This window comes from Triturus cristatus, chromosome 3_2 (genome assembly GCF_964204655.1).
Source record: "Triturus cristatus chromosome 3_2, aTriCri1.1, whole genome shotgun sequence".
Lineage (NCBI taxonomy): Eukaryota > Metazoa > Chordata > Amphibia > Caudata > Salamandridae > Triturus > Triturus cristatus.
In genome coordinates, this window is record NC_140584.1 from 1,041,655,412 (window position 1) to 1,041,674,932 (window position 19,521).

General features: G+C 41.3%; 1 protein-coding gene across 2 annotated transcripts in view; it reads left to right on the forward strand.

Annotated features, from left to right (window-relative positions):
• The window catches only part of MTMR4 (myotubularin related protein 4), a 651,646-nt gene that overhangs the window by 47,175 nt on the left and 584,950 nt on the right, over positions 1-19,521 (forward strand). The window contains exons 1-2 of one of the 2 annotated variants that reach the window (XM_085649731.1): positions 17,107-17,171; positions 17,595-17,649. The gene's annotated coding sequence lies outside the window, so the exon portion shown is untranslated. Of the gene's footprint in view, positions 1-17,106; positions 17,172-17,594; positions 17,650-19,521 lie in introns of those variants that run through there. The other variant, XM_085649730.1, reaches the window with a different exon arrangement.

Here is a 19,521-nt window from a genome sequence, read left to right on the forward strand (position 1 = left end):
AATACAATGGAAACACACATAAAGTTGGCAAAATAAACTGTATCACTGAGCAGAGCGAGAAGGAAGGGATGTAACATTGCTACATCTGAAAATCTTCGCTCAGGAAAAGTCACAAGACGTGAACTACGGAACAGGAACCAAGAAACTATCAAAGTATCCAACTTGTACAACTTCCCTCGGCAGCCAGGCCACAGTCCATTGTTCATTTCTGAAGCTCCTTTGTTTGCCAAGGACGTTCCATTTCTTTTGGAGATCCTCCAAACTGCTGATGTCCTCATGGAAAAATACAACAAGGACCACGGTCAGTTGTCTTCGACCTTTTTCCAGCAGGGGTCTCTCTTGCCACATCACAGAATATGCCACAGCCAGGCATCGAAATACTGTCAGCTCGGCTAAGGCCTTCATAGGCCACAATAGACCATCTTAATTAAAGAGACAAAATAAACGTTACTACAGCATAATGATTAAACAGTGTTAACCCCACTAATACCCTTATTTGTATGTATTTATCTAGCTTTGCGACATAAAAAGCATTAATTCAGACAGCGTTTTGTGCTCAAAATAAATAGCACACAGCAACGTTTAAACATGAAAACTTGCACGTTATTATTAGGACAGAAACAGCACAAATAAGCTAACCCTCGTGTAACTTTCTCTTATGTTAAGACAAACGGGTTGATTAATAAAACACACTCGCACAAAGACAAATAGTTAATTGTTAATTATTAATAAATTAATAAAACGCATAGACATGCCAGAGCTTCAAAAGCCCTAGAATTTTCTAAAAGAAAACTCTGCTCCAGCAATCCCCCCTTTGGTGATTTTATCACCAAATAAACCCCCAAAAAAAAATTAGTGAAAATTTAGTCCCATTTTAGGAAAAATCAGAAATGTCTTTTCCCTTTACACAACATTAAACACCAGTCACTCTTTCATCATCTCTCTTTGTCTCTAAATAAACACTCTCCCTCAATTCTTCTAGTTCAATTTCTTGAGGTTCTCTTTTCAACTTCTTATTTTTCTTTTCCTTATTCAATTTCTTTCTCCCTCCCCTGTTTTTACAACACACACACACCAATCTTATTATTAACAAAGCCACAATTATACAAGACAAGGGAAACAATATTCTACCTATAATAGTACTACCTATTTTTGCAATAAAATCTTTAACAACTATCATTTTATTAGCTATTTTAGTCCACAAACTCCCAGCTTCAAGTGGTACTAATTCTTCATGTAAATCAGTAATATTTTTGATATAGACCTTCAGGTCTTTACTTTCGTCAGGAATGTAAGTGCAACAATGTTGAACTTTCAAAATTCCACAAACTCCACCCTCCTTGGCCAATAGAATATCAAGGGCAAGTCGATTTTGCATAGACATGGCACGTACGGTACTTAATTCCGTATTCACCAAAAGAAACCCTCCTGCGGTATTTGTCGATAAGCGATCAACCACTGTGGACAGTTTCCGGATTCCATAAGCATTTAAAGAAATTCCCACTGCTGGAATCAAAACCCCAAAAATATCACCCACAATTTCAGACCAAGTTTCTCTCTTAAAACGTGTTAATAAGTTAATATCTTCTACATCTCTTATTTTATCTGTATGAAAAATCTTAGGAAAAACCAGGCCCACATAACACGTGCCATACCAATGGTCAGGCAACTTGTAATAAGCCTTGTTCCCACAAACATAGTACACTCCTGGAAAAATCGTATCTTCTCCACCTCTGAAACCCCAACCTGTCGCAATGAAGTATGTATCATGGCACTCACTAGTTCCCACAAAATATGTATCATATTGGGATTTCCTTCTGGTAATGCAAAGTTTACCCTTCTGCGGCGCATCTAGAGCTAAAGTTGAACTAGCCCCATTCTTCAATTTTTCTCCCATCTCAATGTCCCAAATTGTTTCACTCTCTTCATATTTTCCCCCTTTCTCATGCATGCTCACTCTCCTTTCTTCTACCATATCCAGGAAAGCTCTCTCCTCTTCTTTCAAACTGCAAGTTAAATTATTCTTAAAAATATAATCTAATGTTAATCCTTTTTCTTCAATAAAAATCTCACCAAAAGTGTTAGCTTCTTTAGCTGGATTCAGCTCTTTGTTCATTGGCAAGTGCCCAAAAATACTATCTCTGTTAGACATTTTATAATCTATTTTCCCTAACAAATAAAAAACACTACTTAAAATACTACAGGAAATACCATATGTAGCTGGTAAATGATGATAAGTAACACCCCCTGAAACAGATGCAGGTAATTGCATACAGACGTAGCAATCCCTTACTTCCATTGTCTTCACATATTCATATAACAGTTTAGAAAAAACATTACTAGAAAAATTATTAATTGACCTATCTTTGTGTATGTAACTACTACTTCTAATTGGAATTTCTTTTTGTAAATTCTTCTCTACATTTGTCACATTCTCTATATTCATTCCAAATTCTACTCTAAAAGTAACTAATAAAACTAAAACACCCCATAGAAGCATTAATAATCCAGTACAACAGCAGCACATTCTACACCACTTCTTAAAGAAGGCACATCTATTTCTATTATCCTCTATGTTAGCCATTTTAGTTTAGCCTCTACTACTCCACTACTATTTGAACTTCTTCAATTCTCCAACAATTCTTCAGCTTTCAGTTTATCCAAATGATCTCCTCGTTCACTTGATCCAAGTGAATCCTTCTTTCATTCAGTTTGGATATTTGTCATTCTTCACTTCAATTTCTTCAACATCAAATTGTATCAGATCTCCAACGTCGGAATCCTCAGTACTCGACTCTTCTCCAATGTCAGTCAAGAGTACCTTCAGAATTTCACCAGTATCTTCCTCAACCACTTTTCTCAAGACCACTTCCGGATTATCTCGAGTCACTGTTTCTTCTTTTCCTTCTTCAGACAGTGTCACATAAGACCATTCCGGTGATCTGTACTTTTGGTTGGGTCTTTTAACTCTTCTTATTTCTACTGGTTCTTTTGATTTCTTTGATTCTTCTTCTTCAGCCTTTGAAGTTTGACTTGATATTTCATTTACTTGTTCAGCTTTCGATGAATTTGCTCTTATTACTCTGTATCTCACTCTTTTAACTCGGTTGTTAGGCCAACGATCTCCTTTCACAACCTTTTTCGGCCTTAATTCTTTAACACTCTTTTCTCCAATCGAAGTTCTTTTTCTCAGAACTCGACCCTCTGTTTGTTCCTCATCATCTGTTTCAAGTGCCTCTTGTTTCCGTTTCCCAGCAGTTTTTTTCTTCTCCACAGATTTCTTCACCACTGTTTGAGACTTCCCTACTTCTGTCCCTCCTCGAGTCTCCGACACGCAAGCTTCTTGCTGTCTACTTGTCCCTTCACCTAACTCCTCATCAATGTTCCCTACACCTCCTCGGGGGTCTTCCGCAATCTGTCCCTCTCTATCTTCTTCTGACCCTGTTTCTTCAAGAATAATCTCAAGTGGTTCTTCAATCTCCTCCTCTTCTGATTCAGGAGTAATCTCTGTGTGATTTCTTTTTTCTTTTCTTTTCCCTCCACTGCTACTTGAAACTTCAGGCTCTTTAACAGAATCTGATCTTCTCTCTGATACTCGCAGTGATTCTCTTGAAGCTCTCTCTGCTTCTCTTCTCACTGATTCCGTATCTTCAGGATCTTCACCATCACTGGAATCTGACTCTTCAAAATCCTCTTTACCAGTCCCTTCTTTTGGGTTTGGAACTCTCAGAGTATGACTTGCATGTACCCAGTGCTTCACTCCAGCACACTTTACTGCAGTCGTCGTAGTCAGAATAACTTGTCTCGGCCTTCCCCACCTTGGAATCAAGCAATTTCTTCTCCTGTGAACTTTTATCCTCACCCAATCTCCTGGACTCAGATCATGGGCTTGCTTCTTCTCAAGTGTGGTAGCTTCTTCTCCAACCTGGTGAAACACAGAATGAACTGCGTCAGCCAGGCCTTTACAGTAATCCAAAATCATGTCATCAGTTATTGACACCAACTTATTGACAGGCACGAATGCATGGCGCATAGCACGTCCCATGATTATTTCATGCGGGCTCAAACCAGTAGTTCTATCTGGAGTAGATCTCATAGTCATCAGAACTAGAGGTAACACATCTGGCCATTTCATGCCAGTGGCTAAACACATCTTTCCGATTCTATTCTTGATTGTGCCATTGATCTGCTCAAGCACACCAGAAGCCTCTGGTCGGTATGCACAATGTAGCTTCTGCTGTATTTTCAATGCTTCACAAATCAAACCTATGAGCTCATTCTGAAAGTGTCTACCTCTATCAGACTCAACTGTAACTGGAAACCCGTACCTAGGAATCAACTCCCTTAACAGTAACTTCGCCACTGTTAATCCATCATTTCTTCTAGTCGGGTAAGCTTCCACCCACCTTGAAAACAAACAGACTACCACTAGAACATACCTCAGTCTGTTCACTTGGGGCATCTCAATGAAATCAATCTGCATTCTTGTAAAAGGACCTCCTTCTCTGCCTATTGTTCCCAGACTCACCACTGTCTTTTTCCCAGTGTTAAATTGCTGACAAATTAAACACCTTTGACAGATGCTCTCTGCAATTGTCCTGAACTTTGCATTGTACCAGGTCTGCTTGAACGACCTTACCATCGCATCCCTCCCCAGATGTCCCTGGCCATGATACATCCTTGCCATTGACGACAAGATAGAGTTAGGCATCACTGGTCTGCCATCTCTGTAGACCCAAACATGGTCTGTCTCTCTTGGAGCACATCCTGCTTTAACCCAATCTTGTTTCTCTTCTTCTCCTGCCTCATCTTGTAACTGCTTTACTTCATCCCACGTTTCTAGGACATTAGTAAACATCACAGAAAGAAAAGACATTTCCTCCATTCTGTTCCGATTAATTGACTGATTTGTTTTAGCACAATACTGCGCCACATCGTTGGCGTAACGGTTTCCAACCGTGATAAAATCATCCCCTGGACCATGGGCAGCACATTTTACAACAGCTAACTCCTCAGGCAGCTGTATCGCCTCAAGCAATTTTCCAATCAATTCAGCATTCTTTATCGGAGTTCCACCCGATGTCAAGAAACCTCTTTGCAGCCACAACTGGCCAAAGTCATGCACCACTCCAAATCCATACTGACTATCAGTCAACACGGTTGTTCTCAAATCTTTCCCAATCTCACAAGCTTTTGTCAATGCCACTAATTCAGCAACTTGCGCAGATTTCACTCCTTTCAATGGTGATGCTTCCATGACCTCTGAAACTTTGCACACCGCATATGCTGCACATAGCACACCATCATCATTCCTCAGGCATGATCCATCCACAAACAACACATGGTCATTCTCAGGTAAGGGAATATCCCTTATGTCTGGTCTCGGTTTTGTACAGTACTCAAGCACATCCAAACAATCATGATCATCTTCCATCTTTATACCCACATTTTCAATATCCGGCAAGAGTGTTGCTGGATTCACATTCACACATCTCTCAAGAGTCACATTTGAAGCTCCCAGAATCACTTTTTCGTACTTAGTCAGCCGACTATGTGACATATGCTGAGTTCTGCTTCTTGTCAAAAGAATTGCCACATTGTGAGGTACGAATACCCTTACAGGATATCCCATTATGATCCCCTCACTCTGTTCCAAGCTTCTGCATGTTGCAGCCACAGATTTTAGACAACCTGGTAAACCCACAGCTACAGGGTCAAGTGTCGATGAGAAGTATGCAATAGGCCTTCTCAATTGTCCATGTTTCTGGATTAACACTGAAAGTGCACATCCATTTCTCTCACTGCAGTACAACTCAAACTCTTTCTCATAGTCAGGCATACCCAAAGCTGGAGCCTCACACATTTTACTTTTGAGCTCTTCAAATGCTGCCAATTGTTCTGCATCCAGATTCAATGGATCTGTCATTTCACTTTTTGTCAATTTAATCAGTGGCTTTGCTATCAGGGAAAAATTAATTATCCACTGACGACAATAACCCACCATACCCAGGAACATTCTCACTTCTCTCTGGGTTTTTGGAGCTTTCATTTCTCTTATTATTCTGATCCTGTCAGTAGTCACTTTTCTCAGACCTTTTTCAATATTGTGTCCAAGATAATGAACCTCTTTCTTGCAAAACTGCAATTTAGCTGGAGATACCTTTAACCCTCCATCTGCCAGATGATTCAGTAAAGCTATGGTATCCACTTCACAAGCTTCACGTGTTTTTGATGCCACCAGTAGGTCATCAATGTACTGCACTAACACTGAGTTTTCGGGCATAATCAAACTCTCCAATGATTTCTTCAATAACTGATTGAATATCGAAGGACTCTCTGTATACCCCTGTGGGATTCGACACCATGCTAAGATACGCTGGCCAAACCTAAATGCAAAAATCGGCTGGCTATCATGATGCAATGGAATTGAAAAGAACGCATGACACAAATCAATCACTGTATACCACTCAGCATCATGTGGAATTTGATACAGAATCACTGATGGATTTGGCACAATAGGACAACATGCCACCACAATTTGATTAACTTTTCTCAGATCCTGTACAATCCTAAATTTGCCATTGGGCTTTTTCAGTCCCATTATCGGTGAATTACACGGACTACTCAGTAGTTCTCTCAGAACTCCTTGCTGAATCATTTTCTCAATTATAGGAGTTATCCCTTCAATTATTTCTGGTGTCATTTTGTACTGAGGAATGTTAGGATATGTAATTCCCTCTTTCACTGCAATTTTCACTGGATCTACATTATTCATCAATCCCACATCCTCTCCTGTAAAATCCCAAACTGCTCTTTTCACTGTGTCTCTCAGCTCTTGAGGCAAATCCTCCGGATTAAACACAGCAAATGCACCAATTAACTCATTTTCTCTATTTTCTAGAGTCATTCGGTACAAAACATCATCATCTGGTGTTTCAAAAGCTATTCCATCTGGTGTACAAAAAATTGTGCAATTCATTTTACACAATAAGTCCCTACCTAACAGGTTCACTGGACTCGTGTCACAGACAATAAATCTGTGCATGTCTGAAAATTTCCCTATCTGTACTCTTACTGGTTCAGTAAGACGTGTTCTGATTTGTGTATTAGCTACACCAACTACTTGGATTGCTTCATCCGAGAGAGGAAGATTTCTAACATCTGTTGACCTGACAGTTGATCTTGTCGCACCTGTGTCTACCAAAAAAGTAACACTCTCCTCATTTATTTTCCCATCCACAAATGGTCCTGCCTGGTCTATTTCTAGAGTTGCACCAAGTATGCACTCTTCCTCCTCTCTTCGGCACCGTCAATAATCACCCTCAGACTCACTCCCTTCACTCTTTAACAAGTACTGCTGTACTTTGTTAGAACGTCTTGGTTTGTTTACCTGCTCATCATTGAAGAATCCCGAGTCCTGATTGTACTTTTGTACCCCTCTATTCTGCGGCAAGGGCGGTTTTGGCTCCTGACTCTGTTGTCTCACAACTTTCTGTTGCTGTTGCTGCTGGTTATTCCCTTCATTCTGCACCTGTTGATTTAAGGATTTACCCTCATTATTCACTAATGGTGGATTAGGACATTCAGATCTCCAATGTCCCAGCTGGCCACAGTTGTGACACGGGAACTTTTTTTTCGCTTCCTCAAGACTTCCTTTCCCCTTTCCTGCATATCTGGGTCTATTTCCTGCATTATTTCCTGGATTATTCGCCTGTTCCACTAACTGTGCTTCCTGTCTTTCTGCAACTTTCACCTGTGCCCACATTGCCTTCTCTTTCAGCTTTCTTTGTTTTGCTTCAATTTCATCACTGAAGTATTTTGCATGTCTCAGAATCTCATCTACTTTTTTACTCTGCCAATCCACCGTGTGCTCACGAATTCTCTCACCAATTTCAGGTCTTAGGCCATATACAAATCTGTATACAAAATGACTCAAATCCTTGTCACCCAGGTGTTCATCTCCACTGAATTGTTTAAAAGCCAGTATCAACCTTTCGTAAAAAGCATGAACTGATTCTTTTGCTTCCTGTTGTGTTCGATCTATCTTAACCCAGTCTGTCTCTTTTGGAGGAACTTTACTCTTCAGGTATACCATCACCTGATCATACTTCCTCATCACTTCTGGATCTGGTGCCCCTGTTCTTGGATCGCTTGGATATTCCTCAGTAGGCTAACTCACAACTATTTTACACTCAGTCCACAAGTCTGCTGGAACAATTATATCAGACAGACTATTCAGGTAAACCCACAGCACTTTTGACAATTTCACAAACCTATCTACCTGCCTATACCACTCGACGGGCTTTTCTCTCAATCGAGGGAAATCATTCGTAAATGATAAAATATCCTGTCTGGTCCATGGAACATGTACATATCCTCCTCCAGGTATTTCTCTCATGGGATAATTCTCCACTGGTTTCTCCTTTTCTCTCACTGGAAATGCCGAATAAGTTGTTCTATCTTCAGATTCCTCTCTTTTCTTATACCACCTATCCTTCCACTTTTCTACATCACCCCATCTTCGCAATAATGCCACCATTTCTTTAATCTGTCCTGTTCTACCAGAAGTATTCAAATTTTCAATGTCTTTCTCTGTGAAATCCATCCTGTAAGTTTTCTGCAAAACCTTTACTTTATCAATGTCAACTCCTTGCTCATTTGCTATCGCTCTTAGTCTATCATGAGTATTTCTTGCTCTCCATTTTTTTATGCTTTTGCACATAAACATTAATTCACCATCATGATGACTCTTCAGAATTTCTGTTGGAACTGTTCCTGTCACAAGCTCTTCTAATTCTATACGTAACTTAACCACATCAATAACTTGTGAATCCTTATCCTTTTTCTGAAGAACCTTCATCCAATCATTCAAATCATCAACTGTTATTTCAGCAGTTTTTCTCACTGGAACCACCTTTTTCTGCGGTTCTAAAATTGGCATCCCTGAACAACTAGGTTCACTAACATCCAATAGTTCACTACATGTGTCATGTCTTGTTTGTCTCAGGTCACTTCTTTCTGCTCTTTTATTTGAATCTCCTGAAGGACCAACTGAATTTGTCAGATTATTCCCAACATATGGAATCACTAGTCCATTCTCACCTGCTCTCTGTTTGTCAAACACAGGCATATTGTTACAGGCACCGTAACAGCTTCCAGATTCTTCGTTAACTCCCTAATTTTCTCAGTCAGTTCTGTTGTCGTTTTTGCAAATTTTCTAGCATTTTCCTCACTACTTCGATTTTCTCTTTCCCTGAAAGAACTACTACTTCTTGATTCAGGTGTCATTTTTTCTTTCTCAACTGTATCTCTTATCGGAGAAACAACTGGTGTACTCTCATCTGGTTCTGGTCTATATGGAGGTGGTCTCTTATAAATCATGTCATTTAAGACCTCATCTTCATACTCTCCATATCTTCTCATATCTGACTCAGGAATCCTTTCTACAGAGGGAGCAGAAACTTCAACTGTTCTCATTGGATATAATCCCTCTGTCATACTAGCATCTCGCCATCTTTTCATCCGATCATGATGTGTTTCACGATCATGTCTCCTCCCAAACATGTATCTGTAATACCCTCCAGATCTTTGCTTTTCTCGGTCATGAACTTCCTCTTCCCATTCCACTAAAGCCTCGAACTGTGTAGGTCTTGGCTTCGGGTCTAAGCATAACATCTTTTCCCGTAAATTTCTCAACACGGCCAAATTAAATGAACCATGTTCTGGAAATGCTAAAACACCATCTTCTTTAGTATACCTAACCCAATTCTGCAACCATATACAGGTATGTAATCCATATTTCGCAACCATGAAGGATGCAGGTGTTTTCGCTGGAGGTAGCAACTCACCCTCTCGTTTTAACCTCTTTATCCTTGGTAAACCACTTTTTAACTTTCCCATAGAACGTTTTTTTCTTTTCCTCCTCTTGATAATACATTTTAGCGCTTACTAAAACTCTACTCTCTCCGTATTATAAATATACAATACGAGCTTCTCAACCAATAGCAGCGCGACTCACACTAACGCACCAATCCTGGAGCGTTTACGTCACTAAACAGCTCTTCCAATCCCTGCGCGACTCACACTAACGCACCAATCCTAGCGCGAACCCTATTCTGATCCACTATCCAATCAGAGCGCGGACCTTCTGACGTCAACAGTCGCTGCAGTCTCTGTCTCCTGTCTCTGTCACTCGTCTACCCCTCCTTTACAAAAAACTCTCAGTAGACTTCGTGTCAAAATTTCTACAAAATCTATTAGTTACAACATAAAAACATCTCCATTGTCTGCTTCGCTAACCACAGGATAGTAAAAAGAGAGTCTATTTCTCAAGAATCAACAAACTTACATACATCTCATAACTGTTTCCTCTAGGACGTATCCAAAGAGTCTTACAATCAATAAATGTATATGCATTCACGCACATTCATACCAGAAAAATATAGTACATGCACACAGAATCCTGCTTCCCGAGAACAGCGCACAATCTGTCCTATTACAGAATTATAACTCACAACAACTAAGCAGCTTACCTCTGCCCAGTTCCTCAAACAAGCTCAGAGAATACCTATTACTCCTCCCGCAATAAGCTTTAACGGCAATCCTTACGGATCCCTGGGACTTAAGACCAGAGTTTCACAGATAACCTTCACTACGATACACACTCCTTATATACCAGAAATGTTTAATAGTAACATACGACGATGTCACTGATTCCGAACCCAGACAATGTGAATGCGCAACTTCAATTGTCACACGTAATTCCTTACAATCCCGTCTTTCCCGAGAGCAGCATATACTTCCCTCTGCCCTACTACGGAACTGCTACAACAGCTTCCAAATTCCAGAAGCACTACATATAACTCAACATGACGACTCCAACATATAGTATTAGTACATATACCAATATCATCAAAAATAAGTCAATAATCAATAAGCTAATATACAAGCAATCTTATCAAGATCAAGACAACCATCTATAACCATCCTCTGCTACCAGAGAAATTGATAGAGATCAGGGTACCTAAAATAAACCCACTTCCACGGATAGAGTAATTTCACAGTTACACGCACATACATTCATCATACGCTAGGGCCCATTTCACTAACATACGCTCAAATACTCTACCAGCATAAGACCTGTGGGAAGAAAACCCTACATCTATATCTAGGACGATAGGACCTGATTATAGTGGTTATCCTTAAACATACTCTATACAATCTATACAACAATGATCAAAATGTACACAATAATTGACAAGAAAGAATATTCAACACCATGTTTAAAATTATATTGCTTTATCTAAAATTAGTCAAAGTAAAATCAGAATAAATCATTTCTCATAGTTACCTATTCTAACTAAGTGTCAGAACGGGTCAGGACCAGTCTCTCTCGGTAAAGTCTCTCAAGACAAAGTCCTCAGCATCGATCCTCAGCAACGCAAGTTCACGCGGCAAAGGTAAAATGGCAAGTGGCAAAAGGGTGGCAAGATCCCTCCCTAAGCTAACAGTTTTTATAATGAAAAATACAATGGAAACACACATAAAGTTGGCAAAATAAACTGTATCACTGAGCAGAGCGAGAAGGAAGGGATGTAACATTGCTACATCTGAAAATCTTCGCTCAGGAAAAGTCACAAGACGTGAACTACGGAACAGGAACCAAGAAACTATCAAAGTATCCAACTTGTACAACTTCCCTCGGCAGCCAGGCCACAGTCCATTGTTCATTTCTGAAGCTCCTTTGTTTGCCAAGGACGTTCCATTTCTTTTGGAGATCCTCCAAACTGCTGATGTCCTCATGGAAAAATACAACAAGGACCACGGTCAGTTGTCTTCGACATTTTTCCAGCAGGGGTCTCTCTTGCCACATCACAGAATATGCCACAGCCAGGCTTCGAAATACTGTCAGCTCGGCTAAGGCCTTCATAGGCCACAATAGACCATCTTAATTAAAGAGACAAAATAAACGTTACTACAGCATAATGATTAAACAGTGTTAACCCCACTAATACCCTTATGTGTATGTATTTATCTAGCTTTGCGACATAAAAAGCATTAATTCAGACAGCGTTTTGTGCTCAAAATAAATAGCACACAGCAACGTTTAAACATGAAAACTTGCACGTTATTATTAGGACAGAAACAGCACAAATAAGCTAACCCTCGTGTAACTTTCTCTTATGTTAAGACAAACGGGTTGATTAATAAAACACACTTGCACAAAGACAAATAGTTAATTGTTAATTATTAATAAATTAATAAAACGCATAGACATGCCAGAGCTTCAAAAGCCCTAGAATTTTCTAAAAGAAAACTCTGCTCCAGCAATCCCCATAAAGTATTACTAGGGAGGGGGGGGGCCTTGGCTCTGCTCAAATGTCCCTTGCCGGCCGGCACATCCCTCGTGTCTCACAGGCCGCTCCGCCCGCCATTTTGTAGATCGCTGATCTACCCATACCTGCTAAACGTCTTCTTTTACGCATGGAGCAGCGCCGATTCTCCGGGCGCTAGTATCTGGATTAATCAGGTGCGTTGGGGCTCTGCAGTGATTATCGCTGTACCGCCAGTTGTTCGTGAGAGGTGACACACTTCGGTGTCACCAGGCCTCCCCAGCTCCAATCGCTACACAGCTCAGGGCAGCGTCGGCTCCTTCAAGGTGAAGCCGGGCTCAGAAACTCAACTTTCCATGGTAGTCGCACACCCCGATACCCCCGTCGTGCGATGCGCTGCTTGCGAAACGCAGATGGCCAGTGATTCTCAGGATTATTGCCGTAGTGTCAGGGCGCGACTCAGAGCTCCACTAGCTAGAGCCTGCCATGATTGGCGGTTGGCCACCCCCCCTCAGAACTGTTTGGTTTAAGCCAGTTCACAGACCGACCTACTGGGAGTTTTTGCCTTTATTTCTATTCTGAGAAATCTCTCGCTAGAAGTCTTTATCGGAGGAACACATTATTTACCACCACGAACACCTTTTGTTTGCCATTCTGTGAACTGGACTCTTTTTCACCCAAAAAGATCCTAATTTAGTAATCCGCAGAAAGGGCACAACCATTCTGATTTTGGCTGTGTGTGTGCAGGCACATGAGTCCAGAATTGACTGATGTCAGTGCATCTGCACACATCACTTCTGGTGCGAAGCCACTGGCGCCACCTGCAGGCTCACAGGGGTACTACTTTGAATTTTTAAGATCTACTCTAAATGTCTGGGGAATATTTTAAGGTGAGGTATCCGTGGTTGGGTAGCGTTTACCAGAAAAGGTGTTACCAAACGAAACTTATTTGATTAGCTAATACTTTTTGGGGACCCAAAGACAGTTTCTAAAGTAATAAACCACTGTATGTGTCTTTTTAATTTTTTTTTTTTTTTTTTTTTTTTTATAAAATAGGAAGAGCAGTACTAGCATAGCAACTGACTAACCAGGCCCACAAAAACTCTTTCCACAAATCGAGGATTGGAGGTGGAATAGTAAATTATCTTTTTGGGGTAGTTATGTTCTAAAAGTTTCAAGGGGAAGCATTAGAATGCAGGCACTTGCTGGAGGAATGAACAGATGGGGGAGCTTGGATAGTTAAAACAGCGGAACTACAAGGGAGGTGTCCACCTGCAGGCAAGCTGTAATTTGTTGGCTGAGCAGGGACTCTATCGCCCTGGCGTATTAGGAGAATACATGTATGTGCCAGGAGCAAAAAATTCTCGGCAATCACCTGCAATTAGGGTCACAAGATGCAGCTTTAAAATCTATACGTTAAATCCTGTTAGAGTTTGTCCGAGTACTTTAGCACTACAACTAATTTCATCAGGAAATCAGTTATGTAGTTATAATGCTTAATGATATGAGACAAATGTCAGTGCAGTCTTAAATGTAATATTCGACTTGTAATTTAATTTATACAATGCACTTAGACTCATACAATTTGATAGCTGGTCACTGTTAATTAAATTATGTGTTTCAGATTTTTTTAGGTCTCGCCTGGCGTAGGCTGCGCGCATGCGCAGTCTCGCTGGCGAGATTTAATGATATGGGGATTTTTTTGTAAAGGGCATTAAGCCCCACCCCTCTTTTCCATTGGCTGGCGTCACCGTTTATGCTAAACGGTGGCCAGCCATTGGAAAAGAGCTCTGTGTGACGTACTCTTTTCTCTCTTTCTGCCGTCCCACTTGGACTGACTGCCCTGACTTACTGCTGGCGTAAAAGGTTTCTTATCTTTATGGGGCCAAACACATGGCCCCATAAAGATAAGAAACCTTTTAGCAGGCGAGGCCTGGGACTGCAGAAAAAGGGGGGGAAAAAACGTCATGTTGAGCGCTTGTTTTTTGTCAGATTGAGCCCTCAGGTCTTTTTAGTTGTTCACTTATGCACGCTCGATCATGGTTTTAATTTATGTATTACCGAAGGTGTAACACGTCTATGTAAAGCACTTTGGCACCGGGATGGCGCTACATAAAACCGCTAGTAGATCACAGGATTACATGATTTGCTTCAGTTTGTGGTAAATCGCCCAGGGTGCAGCATCCATTTCACTACGGCATCAGTGACTCTCACTCGTGCTGACTGATAGCCCGGGCGGCTTGGCCATCAAACCCCTGCCATCTATAAGTCACTAATGCCAAACCCTGTGTGGAAGATTCCCAGAAAGCCGACAAATGTGGGTCATTTTTCACACGGACGCACGAGACTCCACCACCCACAATGTCACGCAGAACGAACCAAACTCGGCTGGCTTTAATGGAGCTGATTATGTAGGAAAACTCATTTCCTTGACAGAGGCAGTCTTTGTGCAGCGCATAAGAATGAGTTTAAATTACTTATGAGTGATTATGCTGAATTCTATTATTGGTGTTTATTTATTTGGTATTGAGCACAGAGGTGGGGGATGGGGGCGGGGGCTAGCAGAGCCAGCAGCGAGGCGCTACGGCCGGCGCCATAAATCACATCCGGACACCTGTACCTGCGATAAACCGTGAATGGTACGGTCGGGGTCTCGACACCCACCCTGCCCTGTGCTTCCCTCGTCCCACGGATACTCTTCAAGTAGCTAATAAACTACTGGATGTCCCCCTGAGATGGTCTTCAGCGACCTGTGCCTATACCCAGGGCTTTAAGTGGGATGAAAAAACTGGGGAGGGTTCTCTCAAAGGGGCGTGGTCAGTGTAAGTAAGGGCGTGGCCTAAAAACAAGTAACCTACAAATCTGTGCTTAGCACAGTGTCCCACCTGACTTGTATTTTGCTGTTTCTGTCATTGCATCCAGGTATATGATACAAGTAACATCATACCTACAACAAGTCAGGACTATTGGCTTTGTCAATGGCTGTTAGAAAAGATAAATAAGCAGCAACTATGGCTTGTATATAATATTGAAAAAGCTTCCACTTAAAGCCCTGGTGACACCACGACAATGTTGCTGCTCCTGACTTTCAAAAATAGAAGGGAAATCCAGAGAGAGAAAATGACTCTCTCTTTAAAGGTTTTCCCTTCCCCTAAAATGCTCACTCTGACAAGACTTCATGCCGTAACTTCTCCACTAGTGAGAAGTGCGCGATGTGAGCAAAGGACATCAATGTGCCGCTGTCACTGCAGTCCAGAAGAAAATGGAGCGCCTGTGCCAGGGCACAAAACAAAGCCCAATAGAGACCCGTTTTGAGGCCTCCTTAAAAAAAAACTGCTGGCGCTCAGCACCGGTGGGACCCAGCCCACTTAAAGCCCTGCCGATACCAGAGTTGCATTCAATAGGCGCATGGTTCTATTCCCTGGCTCAGGGCAGGCAGTGCATATTTTTTGAAAATGTTTTTAAGGAGTTTTATATAGTGCAAAATTGACCCGGTATCTGGTATCAGAGCGCTTTACATAGCACCAGTTGCGTTACATGAGGACACATTCATTTTTGTTAGGCACAGGGAGATTAAGTGATTTGCCCAGAATCACAGATTTTCAGCGTCATTGCTAAGACTTGAACCCGGTTCGAGGTCGGCCGCCCTAGCCGTTAGGCCAACTCCTCTCCCCTTTGTAAAACAAGAAGTGCCAGTGCCCACAGGCAGCGCCACCGATGATAGCGATTCCACCTTGTGCCTCGTTAATGCCCCTGCAAGACACTCCCTGACGCTGTATCTACTCTTGCAGGTTTTTCTTCTGTTTGTCACTGGTTTTCCATCTTTCTGTTGCTCTCTTTTGTGTTTGTCTCTCTCTTGTGTTAGATCAAAATCTGGTGGGCAACACTACGTACCAGTGCCCCAAAAAGAGTGCCTACCAATGCCCAAACAAGCATTACAAATGCAATAGGTCTCGCCTTTCATTAAGTTAAAGCCATTTACTTTGCTATACAATACCATTAGCAAAGCAAATGGCTTTAACTTAATCAAAGGCGAGATCTATTGCATTTTCAATGCTTGTTTAAAATTGAAATGATTTTAATTAATCAATCAGTAAAGTATTTACTTAATTACAAGGGAGGTGTAGAATTAGAATCATGTTTTTCACTCGTTTAGAGGCCAGCTGGTTTGGATATTATGGGGTTTTTGGACATCAAATCGCTGCAGATTTGGAGGCACGTCAAAGACGATTGATGACTGAGGTGTCCCAATTACTTGATCCTCACATTTAGTTGTTTCTTTTGAGTCCTGGGAGTTTGCATGCACTGCTGCAGAGAAAGTAACCAAAATGAAAATAGTTCCATTCTCCACTTATGTGTGTAAGGCTATCTTTAAGACCGATTGACAACTGATGGCGATCTAGAGCAGTGTAGTCAGGCCCATGTGGAATGGCTGTGCATGAAGTCCCTTGTTTGTAAAAGCTATATTGTAGTTTTGGTTATACACTGCTAGCCTTCATTTTTATGTCTAGACTATATGTAGCTGTAGGCTTTAGCTGTCTCACTAGCCTCATGTAATTAATACTGCATATATACATACGTACGTAGAGGGTTTGGGGTAGGCCCTCTTCATCCATTGGCTTTCTTGGATAGAGTGATGGCATCATGTTTGCTCACGAGTGTGTAACCACGTAACAAGTGGACTTCAGGGCCAAGATTTATGCTGTTACTTTAATTTGCAAACTCCTTTATTTCCTTTCTATTCTTTATACTGTTTGAACCTTTTTATTTTTTAGCCATCCATGTGTTTGCCTTCAATTTACAGTAATTCAAAGTCACTGGTATATTTCATTTGCACCAGTAAGTATCCTATTATCTGTGATATGAATCAAAACTAAAAAGGGTTTCAGTAACTTTTCAGAGTACATCTAACTACCTGGAAGCATCTGCACGTTTTTATTAATACTGTATCTAATGATTAATTCAGTTTAAATCAAACTTCTCTCAAGCGTATGGCTCCCTCTTTTAGGCAGCAACTTTATTTCCTTCTTTTTCAGCAAATGTTTGCCAATACCAATAAAATAAAACATTGCACCAGCTTACCTTGCCTAATGGCTTTGCCAGTACTTGTTAGAATTAGTCGTAAGAAGACTTTAATGGACAGGGATCCAGTACCTTAACTTTACTGATACAATTTGTTTAGACATACTATAATTTGTATTGAGTCATGGTAATAATTCAGCTGAACAAGATTCTCTTAACTGATGTGATGCTCTTTTACAGGCAAGTGAGGGATTAGACCGACCCCACGCTCCAGCAGTGACAGAGCAGAACAATGGTAAGTCCTATTTGTACGTTTGAGGCTACCAAGCTTTTATATACTTGATTTTTTAATCAAACATGTTTCTGATAATTTAGGAAGCTGATGGTGTTAATCATGAGCATTTAATTGTGAGGTTGACATTTAAAGATGATGGTATACATCCCTCCCTTGTGAACGGTATCTGCATGCCTTGAAGTGAATGGACATTTTGCTGCATTGGCTGTTGCTGGTTGCCAGCATATACGGTACTGGTCCACAGAGGGCTGTTAACGACCGCTGCTGTATGATATGCCAACATTGTCATTGATTACAAAGTGCACTTTTAATGGATACATCTTCAAGCAGTTTCCTCACTATATGGATATTCCTCCAGGTGCTAGTTCTCTGGTACCGGCAGGTGTTTCTGTTCTGCTTCAGGCTGTATAGTGAAAAAGATTTTTCCCTTTGGACTAGACAAATATATAAAGTATCAATCAATCAACTACTAACACCAATCAGTCACATTCAGACACACCCAACTAGAGTATGTGACCACTCGCTCCAGATGGGATGTGGAAAGTCTACCTTAAAAAAATATATTAACAAATGTTAAAATTCTTACATCAAGTTTATTAACACTTGTCAGTGTACACCAGACAAATACATCTTTAAACAAAACATAAAATTTTAAATTTCATACATAAATGGCAATGGAACATCATATGGAAGAAAAAATGACAACTGACACAACAATTATGTCTTGACAATGTTAATTCGTGTACACTGTGGACAAGAGGAAGCTAGGAATAGATCACCCTAGTCTTTATGGTTCTTCTCCCAGAACAAATTAAACCCGATCAATGTGCGTCGACGCGTTTCGGTGGTATGCATTGAACACCACCTTCTTCAGGACTAACAATATTTTTCCTCCATATATCAAAGTTTAGTGCTCGTTCCTAGCACAAAACATAAAATACAAATTAAGAAACACAAAGTAATAAACTAACACATGCAGTCCCAATATCAAGTTCCTTAACAGAAGAGTTTGCCTGGGAGTCTCTCCAGTTAAACAATGTCCACCAGAGGAGTGTCCCAACAGAAGTCCCAATACAGTGCAGGCCCCACACCCGGCTCGTCCCCTCCCCCACAAGAAGGAGAACAAACTATTACTAAGATGAACAGTTCCATGTATACGATCCCACATTAATGCTCCAGGTCACGAAATGCGAACCGGCTGTTCAGGAGAGAGTCCAATGAGTTTTGTCTGCTGTGCTTGTAGTTACTCCCAGCAAAGTGTTCTCTAAACCCGGTATCGCAGAGTTCGCTGAGCTCGAGGATGATCCGCTGTGTGACCGTGAACCAGGGTGTGGCAAGCTCTTTCTGGATCCCAAAGACTCCTGCGGGATCGCTGACTCCTTGGCTGCTGTGACCCGGGTTGCTCAGGGAGGTCGGCCGCTTGGTTGCCACATCAAAGAGTTCAAACTAGTCCCACTTCACCACAGGGTCCATAAATACATGAATCTTGCCCTCTGCCTGCACCCACAGGCATACCTGGAACATCCGGGCGTAGGGAAACCCCAACTCCTGAAGCGTCTTCCCCAGGCCAGCGAAGGAGACCCTTCGGGTCTGAACCTGCATGGTGTAATTCAGATTAAGGGAGACATTGACATTCTCCACAGCGAAGGGGTGGAGAAAGCTGGCTTTTTATGCAGTGTACCAAAATGAGGTACACTATGTAGAAAGTCCGACCCTTGTTGGCTTACAGGGCTTAAATTCACAATCTCAAATGCTCTCTTTTGTGGTAGTATGGGCGTGCAGTTTAGGCTTATCAGAGGATAGCGTTAAGCATTTGATGTGTACACAGAGTCCATAAATGAGAGACGCACTCAAGAAGAAACTTGAGACCAA